The sequence below is a fragment of the Myotis lucifugus genome, unplaced genomic scaffold (assembly GCF_000147115.1).
Source record: "Myotis lucifugus unplaced genomic scaffold, Myoluc2.0 scaffold_251, whole genome shotgun sequence".
NCBI classification, from domain to species: Eukaryota; Metazoa; Chordata; class Mammalia; order Chiroptera; family Vespertilionidae; genus Myotis; species Myotis lucifugus.
This window is the reverse complement of record NW_005871299.1, coordinates 1,356,811-1,371,550: the sequence shown is the minus strand read 5'-3', so window position 1 is coordinate 1,371,550 and position 14,740 is coordinate 1,356,811. Positions and strand designations below refer to the sequence as shown.

General features: G+C 36.8%; 1 protein-coding gene across 2 annotated transcripts in view; it reads left to right on the top strand.

Annotated features, from left to right (window-relative positions):
* NEGR1 (neuronal growth regulator 1) overlaps positions 1-14,740 on the top strand; it is an 840,835-nt gene that overhangs the window by 192,434 nt on the left and 633,661 nt on the right. The window lies entirely within an intron of this gene.

Below are 14,740 nucleotides of genomic sequence, written 5' to 3'. Positions count from 1 at the left end.
TCATGTATTCAGTTTTCATTCAATAAATCTTTATACATTGTCTTCATATGTTAGATACCAGGCTAAGTGCAGGATGTTGAATGAGACACAACCTTTGGCTGTGGGCATCTCACTATTAAGAGTCTGACAATAAATGATGCTATTTGTTAGAAACTATCATAATGATTCTATGCTTGGAAATGATATGTGTGGTGTGATGTGGTGTTTCTGGAAAAATTATCATTAAATGTCCAAAATAAATCCATTTTTGGACATGATTTCTCCATTACATTTTGAGGAAATAATTTCACACTGCTGGTAATGAAATAGAGGACATTGAGCTAAACCATCAGTACAGTGAGAGGTTAATAAGGTTACTTACTGCATCCTTTTATTTTAGACAGTTCTGAACCACAGAAAACATTTTTTTTTACCTCTGTAGTTCAGCATGGAAATGGAAGGTGTTGATATTATTTTTCTTTCCTTTTTATAACATGAATCCTTCATACAAGATAAAACTAGAGTGCCCACAATAGTTACCAGCCGTTTTATCAGGAGTAAGGAAGTAGCTATGTCATTGATTCTAGCCCAGAGTGAGGAAATCCACAGTGATCATTTATTTCCATTTGAGACAGGGCGTATTTACCACACCAAAGCCTTCGCTCAGCAGAAAATGTAGTTTGGGAGCAGGTGAGCATTTGAGATCGTGCTGTGAAAAACACATAGCAGTGGTTCTCAACCTGTGGGTCGCGACCCCTTTGGGCGTTGAACGACCCTTTCACAGGGCTCGCCTAAGACCATCGGAAAACACATATATAATTACATATTGTTTTGTGATTAATAACTATTCTTTAATTATGTTCAATTTGTAACAATGAAATTAGGGGTCACCACAACATGAGGAACTGTATTACAGGGTTGCGGCATTAGGAAGGTTGAGAACCACTGTAAGGTATGGATACGTTGCAACCATTCTGTTGCTGAGAGGAAGAAAAAATCCACCTTTAAAACTTAAAGAACTATTTATCCATGAAGTCAATAATTATTTTTTAATTCAGTCTTGTTAAAATGGCCCTGCTTAATGGCCAGGAGTCCGGAGTTTACAGAATGGAACGTAATGGATGACACTACTGTACATCTTAGATAATTACATGCAAACTTTTGGAACTTGAATAATGTTTATTGTTGACGTCCATCTCCTGCTGAGTGCTGCTTCAATGGAATGTCACAGAATGTTATTTATGCTCAATTTTAAAGGAGTGTTCTGTAATCCAGGAGCTTATCATATTAACTCTTCCTCTAAACAAGGGCAGGGATGCAAATAAAGAGGTTATTAAAATTGGCTGTAAAAGACATAGATCTTTCATTAAAAGTTTCTAGACAAACAGAAACATATAGGCTTAACTCAAGGAGATTAACATGGTTAGGTTAGAGGCTAATTGTGTTTTGCATCTGAAATGTAATAAAAGTTTGTACCCTTCGGGGGAAATACAGCTAAGGTTCATCAATTATTACCATCTTTAATTCTGCAAACCCTGGAAAACTAATTCAGAGCAACAGTACGGCTAGTTAAGATGATAAATCTCTAATTAAACAAGGAGCTATCTTCTTAAATGAATAATCTGTATCTATATCTCAATGTGTCTCAGCATATTTAACTGTCTGTGTGTGGGAGAAAAATCAAAGTGTGCTTATAATGTTCAAGGTAGAGAGCTTGAGGTATTTGAGAATGCTATTGATATGTGTATAAATTATTAACATTGTAATTTCCTAAAAGCAATTTTTGTCACTTCATAAATAAGAACTTTATGAAAATTTTATTATAATTTTTCCAACCAATTACTTTGTCAGAGGATTGCAAGATGGATTCTTTAAAGCTCGAGTTTCCATCTAAATAATGTTGAAATCTGAAATGCTTCAGGCTCTGTCATAGAAGGGACACACAGGTTTTATGTGTGAAATAAGAATTACAAGTCAGGGAGGAATGCATTCTTTGTTTTCCAAGTGTGATCTTTCCTGTTTGTTTTATGTTTTAAAAATATCAATTGGTAAAATATGATTTAATATTTAACATGCATGGTGTATACATTTATTAGATGCACTTAATTTTATAATTATTAAAACATGTTTATTGGATGAATATTCATGGATCATTCAACCTGCAGTAGACTAATGCGACAATTCTGCCTCATATATGAGCAAAACTAACCAAAAGGCAGGATATTACTCTCTGTCATCATTACTTGTTATATATTATGATTCAAAATATCCACTAAATCTGTGTATTATAAAAAAAATAGTGGTGGCAAGACTGCCATGTGCTTATAATTGTGTATTGGATAAAGTCAACAATGCTAAAAAGGAAACAATTTTAAACTTTTAATAATTATTACTTAAAAGGTGAAATGAGTAAATCCTATTTTGTTTAAAAGCATGTATCTGATAAGCAACAACTTGATCTGTTAAGGCAAAGAAATGTTTACCCTCTTGCCCTCCACAAAGAATGAATGGTCTGTGAGTCTCTAGAGGCAGGGTCTGAAAAAAAATCTAAGGTCTGCAATGTTAGTGATGATTAGACCATTTATTGTGGAATTGCATTTTAGCAGTACTTAGTGGCATTGGATGTATATAATCCTTACCCCCAGGCTTAAAATGAGAAAATCAAGGCGCCTGATAGAGAAGGCTTAAGTTGTAACTAGATGCTGGCCTCTCTGTGGCTGCTTTGTTGACACCTTGTCACATTAAATTTACTAGAAACTTGAAGTAAGAAAAAGGCAACAAGAAAATGGGGGAAAAAATCAATGTGTTGCAGGAGGTCTGGGGACCAATCTAAAAGACAAGCTTCCAGTTGTATTTCCAATGTGCCTTTTTCATTTTGTGATGTTGTAAAAGTAAGATCTTCATTAGATACCTCTGGTGTTTACAATCCCCACAGCAGAAATAAAACGGAAATGAGATGTTCCATTTTTAATATTACACATACAATCATTTTAGAGTGTGGAGGTTAATTTCCCCCACAAACGTGGATGAAAGGAATTAAAGGAAACAGTTTGAACATTTTAATTCTTTTTGTGCATTTCAAGGAGAGGAATTAAGCACCAAAACACAAAACAATTATATGTGTAATTTAGAATACATATTGATTTTTTTTGGTGAGTAATAAATAGGAAATGACACTAAATGTAAAGCTAACCTTGTTTAAATAAAACATTTTCCTACCTAATAACTCAAAACTAAAGTGATAGTTATGGTCGATGCCTAGCTTACCAACTTAATATTTGTATAATAAAATGAATCCTAGTCATTGTGATTATAAGGAACGCATGAAACAAACTAGACATCAACAAAACTATTGTTTAAAAATTTTGTTCTAACTCCCTACTGTTATATAATATTTACCCCTTTACTTAGAGACCACTTGAATCCCCAGACACCTTCAAAAGAACCAACAGCCCCACACGCTTCAACTTGCTGTTAATCAGATAGCATGCCAGATATCATAGAACCTAATTGGAGCGTGCTTGGAGTTCTAATGTTAGATGATAAAGGAAGCCTTTCTCTTGGTAGTCTTTGCCAAGTTCCTCTACCTTGGGCACTTTCAAATGCAAAACGTTTGTGAGCACCATTTGTGGTGACTCCTTCACTTCTCTCCAGATTTCCAGACTGAGTCGTATTCCATGCAGGGTCCAGCTTATACTGGCCATAGCGAAGTTGCATGCGAAGGGAATGTCCAGGTCCTGAACCCCAAAGGCAGATGTATTTTGTACAACTGGATGTGTGCCCTGTTAGTTCAATTGTGTCCAGCTGTGTCCAATTAACTCAAGAAATAGCGAAATACATTTTTAAGAAAATCAGAGTGTGTATGTGTCATGGACTAAATCCTATGTTGAAGCACCAAACCCCAAACTATCGACACCCAATGTGAGTGTATTTGGTGATAGGACGTGTAAGAGGTAACTGAGGCTAAATAAGATCATAAGGGTGGAGATCTGAGCAGATAGAGCTGGTGCCCTTACAAGGGGAGGCAGAGATAACTGAGTGTTCTCCCTCTCTCTGCTGTGTGAGAACACAGTCATGTCAGCTCTCCAATAGCTGAGGAGAATATCCTCACTAGAGACTGACCCTCCTGGCATTGTGATCTTGTACTTTCAGTCTCTAGAACTTGAAAAGTGTTGTTTAGCCAGCCAGTCTGTGGTATTTTATTATGGCAGACCTAGTGGACTGATACGGTGTATATTGGGGCAGGGGATTTCTCCTCTAGGGTATGCAGATCTGAGGAGGACATCTCATGCTCCTTTAGGCCAGCAGACTTTCAGCCATATCGGTGGCCTGGAAGTGAAGAATGTTGATTCCATCTTTTCTTTGTTTGCTAAATCTTAAGCTAAGTGAATTGTGAATATGTCCCTTACTTAAAACCATGACCCAAGAAAACTGTGAAACTATAATAGATGTGTTTCTGTAGAACCCAGCTACCTGAGCTAGCACAGTGTTAACCTTGACAATCTAAGATGCACAAAACTAAATAAATACTTAAAACTTGAAGTTCGATTTACTTGTATTCCTCTAATGCACAACCTACATTTTGTAGCCAGAATTTAATAAGGAATTTTTTTCTAATGTTTTGAGTGTGGTAAACAACTTTTGTAATTCATTATTTTATCTGCCTATTCTTCCTTCCCTTAAAGAAATAATAACGTTATGTATCAGCAGTAATACCATGCACTTAGAGATCTATTAAGGCGCTCCCACCAATTTCAGGAATTCTCAGCAGGGGGATGGTAGTGGGAGGTGGAGAGGGGGAAGAGGGCAGTGGCTTTAAGGAAGAATGAAAACTGCTGAGGTAGAAACTAAGTACCTTGGCCTATGGAGCACAAAGCAGAGAGGACTGGCTCTGCCTCAGTACAGGTAGACTTGACAAAGAATGTAACTACATTAATGGACGTGGAAGGACCCATGTGTAATTTACTGTGTGGAATCAGAACAATTGTTCAGAGGCAGAGTAAATAGAAACGGGTGGCTAATAGGATGTATTAGTGGCAAGTAGAGAAAATATAGTTCAAATAGACTTCAAAACAAAAGTTAACTTTACATCCTATTAGTTCCTACTTAAAACATTGCTATGTGTAATGAGAAAGAACTAATTCAATAAAAATGAATTACTGGCTACTATTCTACATCTTAAATGTAATCACGGGACATAGATCAGTGGAAATCTTATTAATGAGCAATAGGGGGCATTTGTGTCTTAAAATAGTAACTCAGTGAGAATCTAATGATATCCTTATCATTTTGGTGAGCTTTTTAAAGTAAAGCACTATAATTCTAGCAAGAACTTCACTTACTGGATCGATTATTCTAATTGCAATTTCCACCATAGAATCCAGAAGGGCACTGGCAGTACTAATTCTGAGAGGTTTTAAAGAAAAAGCTGTTCTCATATTGTTATCCAGACTTAGCTAAAACTCTTTGATCCTCTAGTCATCATTAACAAAGTAACCCTCCATGAACTGCCAGAAAAAAATGAATAGTAAATAATTACTCATTCTAGTTTGGGAATGTACAAAATTAAGGTCTCTCTCTTCAGTAAGCCTCTCCCCTGAACCAAACAAGACCCACACAGAGAAAAATAAAGATTTGATTAACTCATTGAGAGTAGTAGCTTATTAGATAACATAAGAACATCAAGAAGTGTTATTAACTCATTATATCTAATGACTCTTTGGGAAATAGATGTATTCAAATCCCACATAATATATACACAGATATCTCAAAGAAGTAACTGATTTACCAATGAAGTAGAAATAATATATAAGAAATAAATAGAGAAAAATACACATTCAAATCTTAAAATTATAGACTTAAATTCAGGTTGTTAGTAATGATGAAACGGCAAGCCAGAAAGACTAAGTAACTTACTTAAAGTAACACAGCTAGTTACTTTCAGACCTAGTATTAGAAGCCAGATTTCTAGGTATGTAACCTCCCTTTTTTTCTTGTTCTTTGTATTTTTAGAGAATTTAATAAATAGGTTTCACAGATAACATGTATAATATGAACTCTATTTTATAAAATATTTTTATCAAACTATATTTCATATTTTTCAAAATACATATAAATTGGTATTTACTTTTCCAAATTGTTATATCTTTTCTATAAGCATTTAATGTATTTGGGAATAGGATAGTACCCTCTTTTCAAATAAATTTGTTAATAAATACTGCTTGGTGTTTCTACTTGTCTAAATCAATGCATAATCTGTGTATCTGCATATTCAGACATATTTTATTTTCCACCACTTTTTTTGAAATTAAAAAGTCATCTCCAAAGAATCAAGGGAAAGTATACATTAAAACAGCAGAGAATTCTAGAATGGGCCAAGTCAATCAGCATTTTACAGTAGTGAAGATAGAGAAAACAATAAATAAAGACAATCATTTGCTCAGCAAAGGGTAAAGTAATTTTGTTTCATTGCATTAATTGAAACTAACTGTAAATAATTCCATCAAAAGGCCTGGTGTATATCATTAAGGACAAAGATAATGTATACTTCATCTTTAATTTAAGCCTTTAACCTTTGTTAAATATGCTTATATTAATGACCTGGAGAAGATATTCACAATGAGTAGGATATATTAAAAAAAATGGTATTTGGTAGCAGCAAGAAGAAAATATGTATGTAGTTTACCATAAACAAGTCATGTTTTTTGAAGAAGAAAAACATGTGGTCCACATGTCACCTATTGAATGTGTAATCTCGCTAATTACTTAGTATTTGGAAAAAGGCTTTGAAGATGAGAAGTGCCATATGTGTTAATATTATTATTTGAGTACTATAGCATCCATAAATTAAATGTATTTGCAAATGAAATACTAAGCTTTTGATCTCCAGGGATAATTAGTGGTTTCTGCCTTCTTCTAATTTTGTAAATCGTAACTTCTCAAACTTATATTAGCATTCCAACTACTAATATATACAGAGAACTCTTTAAAAGTTAATATGGGGAGAAAGTTTTTATTTTATGTACAGATAAAGAAATGATGATCTAGTCCAGTGGTTCTCAACCTTTTGGCCCTTTAAATACAGTTCCTCATGTTGTGACCCAACCATAAAATTATTTTTGTTGCTACTTCTTAACTGTAATGTTGCTACTGTTATGTTGCTACTGTTATGAATTGTAATGTAAATATCTGATATGCAGGATGGTCTTAGGCGACCCCTGTGAAAGGGGTCGAGACCCACAGGTTGAGAACTGCTGAAAAGGTGTTATTTTAATTGTATAGCTAGCATATTTGGAAAATCAAATGTTGGGTGAAATCTCACAGCAAATTAATTACTAATGAGATATTTATGGTGAATACTACCCTGATGTGGCAAAGACTTACAAAATAAGTCTGTCATCAAAACAATGAAATGAATATCTTTTGCTAAATAAGGTATCACGGTATTTGTAGATATAAATTACTAGTAGATGTGTTCAGGGACACAATTTCATTTTGAAAATAAAATTTATTTAAAGTTTTAAATAATGTGCCTTAGTTTGTGGAATTGAGCCAGGCAAGTTGAATAATAAACTATTTCAAAGAATCTGTAGTCTAAGACTGAAGATTCAGAAAAGGGTTTCAAACAGCAAAAAAAAAAAGAGAGAGAGAGAGAACACAGCAAAAAAAAAAAAGAGAGAGAGAGAGAACACAGATGCGAAGTGCTATGCTAGGGCTATGGATATAAATATTCAGACAGTCAAGAGCTTCAGTCATTTGCTCAGCGATGGCGTACTTCCTGAGGGGTTTCCCTGCACACTGGAGAGTTTCCGGTTTAATATGAAAAAGCTCTGAGGATCTACTTTGTACGAGGTTAGAAAAGACATTTGCTTCACAATTTTATTTTTACCACACACTCTATGTTTTATGCAGGAGATATTTTGCTGTAATTTTCTCTAGCTAATGTACCTATTATTTAAAAATTATTCCCCAGAGCTAATTAACTTTGGCAAGTTTAGATTTTATCATCTTACCTTATGGCTTTATACTCTTCTAATTGCTTGAACAATGCTTTCTGTCAGAAGAGATGGTTTCATTCAGAATATTTGTAGTATTAAATGAGGTTCAACAAACATTTAGTTGAGGCTCTAATATGTGTAAGTTATACAAATCTTTTTTTTTCTTATTGATCTTAGAGATAGGAAGGGAGGGAGGAAGGAAGGTGAGAGGGACATAGAGAGAGAGGGAAACACCAATCATTTGCCTTCCCAATGCTCTCATCTAGAGAATGAACTGGTAACCAGGTTCTATGTCCCACCCAGAAATGGAACCTGCTACTTCTTGGTGAACGGGACAACACTTCAACCAACTGAACCACACCAGCCAAGGCTAAAAATCTTAAATAAAATTAAAGTGGGAAAAATGGCCATATTAATTTTAGAGATAGGGATATTATCTCTAAAATTAATATATGAAAAACTTTTGATATTGAAATTCTCCATAAATACAAAATATGATACTAATATGGGCACAAAGGGATTGAAAACAAGTGCAGTATCCAAATAATTCAACATTTCTCATTTTTCCATAAGTTAAATGAGTACTTAGCTAATTACAAATAGAATTTGGCTGGAGATATGTGGACTTTGAGTTTAATGTTAACTACTTTACCAGGGTTTCTGGCAATTAATTTTAAAGAATGCATCAACTGAATTGTATCTAGAACCAAGCACAAACTGTGATATGAAAAATTAAAAGGTGATTTAAGAACATTTTTCCATGCTACATAAAATTTAATTTAATTGGAAAAGGTTTAATTACTACTTTTTATGTATAGGGTACTGATTCTTATTTAAATAATGTGTAAAATATTTTTCTTGTATTTAAAGGTGATAGTTGATTAGGTATTATGTAAAAAACAAAACAAACAAAAAATTAAATGTCACATAATTTATTTATACGTGTTTGATCTTACCCAGTTGCCAGATCAGTTTCCTTTACTAGTAGTAAAGGAGACGGAAATATCGTCCCACATAAAATCATTCTTCCTGCAAACACAAGTCCCTCAGGGTGGGGTCGGGGAGGGGCAGTCAAAAAGAGGCAGGGCTCCTATAGTCAGCACTGTCCATTAGGGGAGCTATTTTTATAACATCGGAGTTTTCCAGGAGTCTTTATTTGAGTTCATATGAACAAGTTGGGGTCAGATGTGACCAGGTCTGCTTCTCTAATTTTTTAAAAGCCAATATCAGAATTATTCAGTGTGCTAAATATAAAAAGCTTTTCAGCATAACCAGTAATCAAGAGTTCTGTTGTGACTCCAGAGACCTAAAGATATTTTCCTGGAGGAATTTGGCAAGGTTGTGTCCTGACCTCCTTACCCCTGAATAAGTGCTTTTTACAGCATTTGGAAGCTCATGTAGTTGTCCACCTCAAACTTCTCTCCCCAATTAGGAAGTTAAACAAAATAACATACTTCATCCAAAACCATGTCACAAGGCCCTCCATGAGAATATTTATTCATTCTTATGGCCATAAATACTCCCCAAGTAAATCAAGCCACCAAGGCACTAAATAAAATTGTTCTAAGGATGAGCTATCTTTCTCTTGAACTTTTTACTCAAAGTTCAATCAAGGGCTTTGGAACATGTGCTCTAGAAAGTTGGCAAAGTTCTATTTACTAGAGATGAACTCTGTATTCTCTTTCCATCTTCCTGACATATTTCTTAAAAAGGCAGTAATTCAAGACTCTGGCTCTGATAAAGTTGACAACTTTTAGGACAGTAGACAAAAATCCTCTCAGGATGGCTGGCTGTGTGTTTATTGCCAGCGCACGCCAACTCAGAAAGCAGTGAGTCACAGTCAAGTGCGGGGCTCCTTTCTGCACCGAGGCAGCAAAGCCACGGATGTTGCCAAGCCTCACAGGTGCTCCGTCTGTGCTACAAGTTACTAAGTTGTTGTTGTTTTCCAAGCTAAGTTTATCTTGGCAAAGAAACTTTGCACACTTTCGAGGATGTCAGTGGCCCTTATAATTCAAATGGGGGTGGGGGGTTGCTAGAAAAAAAAGAAATATTTAATACTATAAAAATTGTACATCATAATAAAAATGCCAATAATTTTTTAGATCTGGTGAAATATCTTATTTTGTACCAAACCACAAATGAGCTAGATTCTTTCCAGGGTTCATAGAATCATCATGGTCACTTTCCAAAAGAAGTGTTTCTTATTATGATTGGAATTGTAATGCTTAAAACAAATATTTGTACATTGGAAAAATCCAGATTAAGTACAGATGCTTCCATTTTATATCAAGTTGTCTTCTCATGACAGTATATGTGATTGTACTGTGTATTTTCATGATGGACAAATGCAAGGTGCTTCATCAAAATGTTTGGCCTCACACTTTCACTATATTCTTGTACATTAAATGCTAATTATGGGTCCTATGAAATTTAATGATGAATGTGTAGGCATACTAGCCATTCAGAAAAGGATTGGGTTTAAAATGCATTGGGAATATCACATGCAAAGGCAAAAATTGGAAAGTGCCTGTGAGATTTTAAGGAGAGTGGGCCCTTTAATGGGGTGGAAAACTTGGCTTATCAGGGCAATGGTAGAGGAGAATTCCAGAATACGAGACTTGAGGGTCAATGAATAAGCTCCCAAATTCCACAAACCAAATGCCAAAAATGTAGATTTTTTTCTATTTCCTTATTTAACTAGGAAAAGTAGTTCTTATGTCAAGCAAAGACAAGTTTTTGTTTCACTCTTAACAAATTTCAAATATCAGAGACTGTTATTATTTAAGGTCAGATCTGAAGGCTTGATTGGGAATGAAGGATGTCATTCCAAGCTGGTTCATGCAGCTGCCAGCAAATTGGTGCCGGCTCCTGGAAGAAGACTTTAGTTCTTCTCTATGTGACCCTCTTCATCGGGCTGCTGGAGTACATGATACTACTTCCCCTAGAGTAGGCAATGCAAGAGAGCACCAGGTAGAAGCCAGAATGCCTTTTATGACCCAGCCTCAGATGTCACAGGTAGTCCTTTTCCTAATATCCTGTTGGTAGCACAGTCATCTTTATTCAGTGAGAGAAGGAACAGCACATGAATACCAGGAGGCAGATTATTGCGAGCTATTTTGGAGGCTGACTATTACATCCAATATTGGACCGTCACTGTCATCACACAAGTGGAACATCTGGAATAGTCACCCATGGGTAAGAATAAAAGTGTGTCTTTCTCTATGTCAGAATTTAAGTGGACAAAACATTTTAGTGAATAATTCAGTTCTTTAAGGGATAGCAGTAAGTCACAAATAGACCTAGCAACTAATCTTTCAACAAAATGTACACAGAAAAAAAATAATTATTCATTCCTTTGTTTGAAATTGTATAGATCACACAATTTTATGACAATCATTGTTTCCAACTTGAGATTAAAATCAATTTAAATGAAACATTTTTATAAATAAATAAGTACCTTTCAATCAGTGATTCATTATGTGTATCTACTAATTTATTTATAAAGCATTTAGTTTATTAAAGATTTTAATTTTCCAAGTATACTTTTAATATTAATCTTTATATATCTAATTTTATATATCATATTACTTAATTTTAAAATTTTTATGATTTTCCTGCATTGTTTTTTTTTACCTTTCTCTTTTTAGAATAGAATAGAAACAAAAAGTCCTTCATCTAGAAAAGCAGGGGACTTTAAAGGAATCCATTGTTATAATGTAATTTAAATTTATTTTTATCCTATATTAGCAGTCATTTCTCTCCAAACAAATGCAGAAATACTTAATTATTTATAAATCAACAAAATGTCTCTGTGCCAGATGCAGTAGCAAAGCATGCAAGTACTTTTCTTCACATTAGTCAGAGGCCGATACCCCCAAACTTGCTGTTAGAAAGGTTCAACCATTCTGGACTGTAGCCTACTTTATGGAGTAAAATGAAATATAATGTATCAACAATTCAGATTTTATTAATTTCCTGCAATATGCTAAGAATTGGAGAACAAAGATGACTAAGAGATGTGTTTTTTTTCCTCTCAAAAATTCACCTATTAGTAGAGGAAACTGACATGCCCATATTTAGCCTACTCCCTGGTTAAGTTGTATATATTAGCCACGTGCACAATGATGGTGGAGACACAGAGGAATGAGCTTGAGGATGCTCTGTGCTGTTGGGCTCTGCATCCAAATAAAAAAAATGTGTGCAAACAACTTTCTGTTCTACCACCTTACATGGTTATTTTGTTTTATTTGAAACCATGGAAAAATTCCGTTTCTGATAGATATGCCTTGTTACCACCTAAGGTCATGTAAATATATCTTTGCATTTGCTATTTCCTCAGGCTTAAATAAACCTCCTCAAATTCTTCCTGTGCTTAGTTCACTTTCCTCTTCCAATCTCAGTTTAAATGTTTCTTTCTTAGTTAAATCTTAATGACCAGTCCTTCTAAAGTGGTCCCCAAGTTATTTTTTCATTACCTTCTATATCTCCTAAAGACAATTGCACGATCTTAATTTTCTTCCTTATTTCTGATAACTTTATGGTCTTCATCATTAGCATGGAAGGTCAGCATTTGTGATTTGGGGCAAGTGATATAGAGGTTGTATTGGGAGAATCCCTGCTCTGAGATGTTCTTTTTTGTTGTTTATTTAAGGTTGTTGATTGTTTGATTTAATTTTTCAGAATGTCTCAAGAATATGGTAAATGCAGAAAAGAACTAATGTTCTGAATATGATTTCACTTTGAAGATGTCAAAGGATTAACCACTGCAGTTTTGGGGAAAAGACCAAAAAAAGCATCTTAGAAATAATAGTTTTCCTTCTGGGGTCTCTAGAGAATTATTTTACTCTCTAGTGGAATCAAGACTTACTCATGCCTGCCCTCCCTTTTCCACCTCACTCATTAACTATTCAATGGTCACCCTTTATAGAAAAGTTGCTGTGTAAATATATACTAATAAAATATAAAACTTGAAGAAGCTTTTAAATTTAAAGGGGTGATGAACTACATGCAGAGCTATTCAATATACATGGTAGGCAAGCAAATAGAAGGGATACAGTCCTTTTTTGCCTCAAATGATGGACTCTTAAGCAATTCATTAAAAATAGACTTCAGTTTTCTGATGTGTAAAAAAAAAGAGTCATGGGAGAAATGAAAGCTAAAGTTGTTTCAATTTTACATACTATATAATAACTAGAGGCCTGGTGCACAAAAATTTGTGCACTCAGGGGGGAGGGGGGGCCCTCAGCCCGGCCTGTGCCCTCTCGCAGTCTGGGACCCCTCGGGAGATAATGACCTGCTGGCTTAGGCCTGCTCCCAGGTGGCAGAGGGCAGGCCCAATCCCTAGGTGCAGCCCCTGGTCAGGCTCAGAGCAGGGCTGATTGGGGAGTTGGGGCGCCACCCCCTGTCATGCACAGAGCAGGGCGGATCGGGAGGTTGCGATGCCACCCTCAGTCACGCTCAGGGTAGGGCCGATTGGGGGGTTGGGGCACCGCCCCTGTCACACTCAAGGCAGGGTCGATGGGGAGGTTGTGGCGCCACCCCCTGTCACGCACAGAGCAGAGCCAATCAGGGGGTTGGGGTGCAGCCCCCTGTCACTCACAGAGCAGGGCCCATCAGGGGGGTGGGGCTCCATACCCTGTCACGCACAGAGCAGGGCCCATCAGGGGGTTGGGGCGCTGCCCTCTATCACCCACAGAGCAGGGCCAATCGGGGTTGGGGCACCGCCACTGTCACACTCAGGGCAGGGCCGATGGGGAGGTTATGGCTCTACCCCATCACACACAGAGCAGGGCCCGGGGGGGGGGGGTTGTGGCCCCGCGCCCTGTCACACACAGAGCCGCAGGGCGATCAGGGGGTTTGGGCACTGCCCCCTGTCACGCTGATCCCAGTGCCGGGAGGCATATTACCCTTTTACTATATAGGATAGAGGCCTGGTGCACAGGTGGGGGCTGGCTGGTTTGCCCTGAAGGGTGTCCTGGATCAGGGTGGGGGTCCCCACTGGGGTGCCTGGCCAGCCTGGGTGAGGGGCTGAGGGCTTTTTTCAGGCTGGCGGGTGACTGAAGCTCCCAACTGCTCCTTTTTTTCTTTTTTTTCTTTTTTTAATTCTGGGCCAGCTTTAGCTCTGAGGATTGGCTCCAGCTTTGAGGCCTCAGCTGCTGAAAGCAGGTATCTGGTTTGTTTGGGTTCTATAATCGAAACACTGTTTCAACTTCAGTTCTGAGATCCCGGCTGGCTGAAAGCAGGTTTCTGGGGTTTTGTTTAGCTTCTATATTTGTAACAATGTTTCAAACTGCAAGCTCAGAGGCCGGCAGCGGCAGGCAGGGAACGGGGAATGTTGGCTTCCTCAGTCACTGAAGCAAGCAAGCCTCATGTTCGCTTCTAGCTGCCTGGCTGCCGGCTGCCATCTTGGCTGGCAGTTAATTTACATATCACCCTGATTAGCCAATGGGAAGGGTAGCGGAGGTACGGCTAATTACCATGTTTCTCTTCTATTAGATAGGATATAAATTATGACAAAGAATAAGTCCTATGATAATCCAGTGCTGTCAATACCACTTCTGGCAGGGGATAATAAAAATAAAGTTTTAAGAAACAAATTTCATGTTTGAGTGGAATTCTCAAGGATAGAGAGGTTGGCTAGATTTTGAACACTTAAAGAAGTGGAAGATACAAGATAGGGAAGAACATTGAAGGTAGATGGGAACTCCAAGCCAGGAAAAGCAGAAATGAGTCAAAGGGATACTAAGTAGTTGGTCCATTTTGGC